Here is a 4,275-nt window from a genome sequence, read left to right on the forward strand (position 1 = left end):
ATTGCACAGCACACAACAGCCGCGCAGCTTGCGAATTGTCAGCTGATGCGACCCCTGTGGCGGTTTTAGGCGCAATGAATTTCGAGACACTAGGAATAACGTGCAGTGGAGCGAACTCGTAATAGATTGGAGTTATTCCGATCACATTTCTGAAAGAGTTTTATGCAGGACTATGTCTATCATCAACCCTTCTTCCATCATAACATTGAATGCCCAGAAATTATATAAAATATCGTGGGACCTTGATTTATTTCACCAATAAAGCAAAAATCATGCAAAGAAGGGTTAGGTTAAGGTTACATTGGCTCGGAGTACGCACGAAAACTTGATTGTGCAATAAGTGACAAAGAAAAGAAACAAACAATAGAAGATAGAAGAAAATTTTTGTTTTTTTTTTAGTAGGCCATGTACTTATCGGACTGCCCTCGTATATAGAAGAATGTCCACGTTGTGAACAGGGGAGGGGTATAGTCAATGTCCATGCTTGTTCACGGTGAGGGAGGAGGGAGTCTGAAATCGTGCTTTTTCTGTCCACGTGGTATATGGACAGCCCCAAGGTCCCTTCTTATTTCTGCCATTAGTAGAAATGGTCGGTGTTAAGTCAGAGGGGACCAAGTCGCAAAGCTGAAAATGTCGAGTTATTGATTACATTTGGTTAAGCATTATGTAAGCTACGTACCAAATTTATCAGATTTGGAAAATCACGCATACAGCAGGAATAATGAATCTAATTACCATGGCGAAATGGCTCTATATCATGTGCAGACAGAGTGGACCATGTGACATCCATTTGTATAATAAATTTAAACAATTTCCAGTCGCCGAATTCAAATCAACAAAACTTTTTATTGAAGCTAATAGGTACCTTGTTAAAATGTGCTTAAACCCGTTAGTGTAAGATGTGCACATTTGAGTATATTAAAAATAAACTCAGTGAAAAATGCTGGTCTTCAGTGTGAATGATCGCAAAATATACTATTTCAGAGTGCGATTTAGGCTGTAGCGATGACAATCAAGCAAATCAAATTTGATGATTCTATTGACGAATACTGTCTAAGGGTGGATTTAGACTAGTGATATATTCATGTAAAGAAATATGATGAGATTTATAGAAATCGCATCAACCGTTTACACTAGCGTGAACTTCTAAAATGAATATATTCATATTTTCGGTGAATTTATTCACCTAAAGTAGAACTGCATCCAACCTTAGTGATTTCTCACCAGTGAGAAATTCACAAGCGTTTACATATGCTGAATTTATTCAAGTTATATATACTTCGAATAAGTGTATCATATTTTTTCTCACCCGTTTACACCTATTTTCAGGTGAATAAATCCATCTATAGCTATAGATCTCCCTAGTGTAAACCCGCCATAAGATGATTGAAAATGGGAAGTTTATGCTTAACAGGTTTGCCGTGCAATCATATTCACGCCAGCAGTAGATGGCAGAGAATATTATGCTGATTGCAAACAAATGTTTATGCAGTTCCAAACCTACAATCCTTCTCGCTCTAATTTTCATAGCAGAATGGCACACTTTGACTCACAAATGTGAATTGATTGAGACATATTGCGAAATTGTTCAGTCATAGTGAACCAACTCTTCAAAAATGCTTCATTTAGTTCAATCAGAATGGACCATGTTCGTATAGGCGGCCAAATAATTGCCATTTTTGGGATGATACTTGATGTTTTTTTAGAACTATCATACTTCAAAGTATTGCCAGAGAGTAGCTAACATTTCTGAGAACAATATTGAACGAAAAAATTAAATTGCAGAGTTTAATATGTTCGTTTTTCTCGAAATCATAAAAATGTCACATGGTCCGGTCTGTCATAACACCGACCAAATAAGCTTGAAGATTAATAGCTGTCTGAAACAATGAATTCTAGATTTTTTTTTCTAAAGGAGGAAGGAACTGTAGTGACAAGGTCTACTCGGTAAAAAGGATAAGCCCGCTGGTAGAGTTCTCAGTACCCAGCTCAATATATAAGTAGCAGTGGTATAGAATAGGGATTCAGTTACGCATCGACGAGAATTATCCTCCTAGAGTGATCCTTTTTAACAGTTTTCCTGGCTTATTACGCAGATCTCCGTTGCAGACGAAAATTTCCTCAGTTATCAAAGTCTATTGGAAGTTCCAATAGACCAAGATATCACAACTAACTGGTCTCTCCGAAAGCATCGAAAAAAATGAAGGTCCCATCGAAAAAAATGAAGGACCTTTAATCAGAAATTCAAGAAATTGGGTAACATTTCATCATTATCATCACTTGGCATTGGTATTTAATCGATTGTGCTCCCGTGGCCGAGTGGTTAGCGTCATAACTAACATGCCGGGTGTTCGGGTTCGATTCCCGTTCTGGTCGGGGGAATTTTTCGTCAAAGAAATTTCCTTCTACTTGCACTGTGATCACGCGTATTCTAGAGCTTGCCACTCAGAATGCATTCAAGGTGTGTTATTTGGCATAGAAAACTGAACTAAGTACTAATAAAAAAGACGCAAGTAATACTACGTTGAGACGGCGAAGTTCCTCTAGGAACGTTAGTGCCATTGAAGAAGAAGAAGATTTAATCGATGTCTCCGACTTGCTTATTTTCCTTCGAACTGGAAGATAGCTCAAGTTATACCAACCTTGAAACCTGGGAAAGATCCTTCTAAACCATCTAGCTATTATCGTATTAGTCTTCTCTCAACTGTTTCTATGCTATCTTAAAAAGCTGTTTTTTCTCGATTGCTGAGAAGAACAACGTCTTTTTGGAGAACAATTTGAATTCCCAAAGGGACGATCCACTGTTGATCGTTGATCTTTTTTGTTGATCATCTGACAAGAGTCTGTATATTATCAGACGGAACAAGTTGGTCGCATAAACATCTGCTATGGCATTGTTTCTGCGAGGTCTTTTACCTTGGTCTCACCGTGACTGCTCTTTGAGTCGCTTGAAGAAATCAACACTAAGTGGAATGCACTGATGAGGTCACTACTCGACTCAACTCGAGTCGGTCACTAAAGAACAAGCTTGCTGTCAACATACAAATGAGCCTTGCATTACATATGGTGTGCCGATCTATAAAAAGAAGTACAAATGAATCGTTTGTTTGAGAAACCCCATGAGTCCATCTCACGCACATGCGAGAAAACGACAAAAAACTGTTTTTCTCAATATTTTGACCTGGTTCCCCTATTTGTTGGTATCAGGTTCGAGTATTACGCCCAAAACATATAATGTGAAACCATTTTTTCATCAATATAACAGTTAAGCAGCGGCACATTTTGCAGTTTTGAAGTGATTCAATTCAATTTTATGTACTTTCAATGTTCATACCAATTAGGAATCGGAAGAACACATGCGACGGTAGCCGACTTGTATACCCGACTGAAACACGAAGCAGGGCTGATTGGGCTTGGGATCAATGCGTCTAAGTCTAAATACATGCTAGCTGGAGGGACTGATCGCAACAGAGTTCTTCTTGGTAGTAGTGTTGTGATCGACGGCGACGAGCTCGAGGTGGTAGAGGAATTTGTCTACCTTGACTCGTTGATAACAACTGACAACAACAACAGCCGTGAAATTCGAAGACGCATTGTCAATGGAAGTCGTGCCTACTATGGGCTCCGCAAATCCTTGAGGTCCAACAAACTCCGACCCCGTACGAAGTGTACCATGTACAAATCCCTAATTCGACCGGTTGTTCTCTATGGGCACGAAGCATGGACGATGCTTGAAGAGGACTCACAAGCGCTTGGAGTTTTCGAACGCCGAGTGCTCAGAACAATATACAGTGGTGTACAGGAAAGCGGAGTATGGAGAAGGAGAATGAACCACGAACTGGCGCAACTCTACGGCGAACCCAGCATTCAGGAAGTCGCCAAGGCTGGACGAGTGCGATGGGCAGGGCATGTTGCAAGATTGCCGGACAGCAGCCCTGCAAAGATGGTGTTCGCATCGAATCCGGTAGGAACAAGAAGGAGAGGAGCCCAGCGAGCGAGGTGGTTGGACCAGGTGGAGCAGGACTTGGCAAGAATCGGTGCAGCCGGGAGTTGGAGAACTGCAGCCATGGATCGGGATTATTGGCGAAACATTGTGAAGAAGATCTAATCTCTCAATGGGATGTAGTATCATTATAAATAAATAAACCAATTAGGAATGGGACTGTTTAAAAGTTATGCTCTCTATTGAAGGTGGGTGGAGAAGGGGGATCGGAACATGTATCTTAAACGGACATTTGACCAGATTCGAAATCAAACTAATTTGAACCATTGGTA

The sequence above is a fragment of the Toxorhynchites rutilus genome, chromosome 1 (assembly GCF_029784135.1).
Source record: "Toxorhynchites rutilus septentrionalis strain SRP chromosome 1, ASM2978413v1, whole genome shotgun sequence".
NCBI lineage: Eukaryota > Metazoa > Arthropoda > Insecta > Diptera > Culicidae > Toxorhynchites > Toxorhynchites rutilus.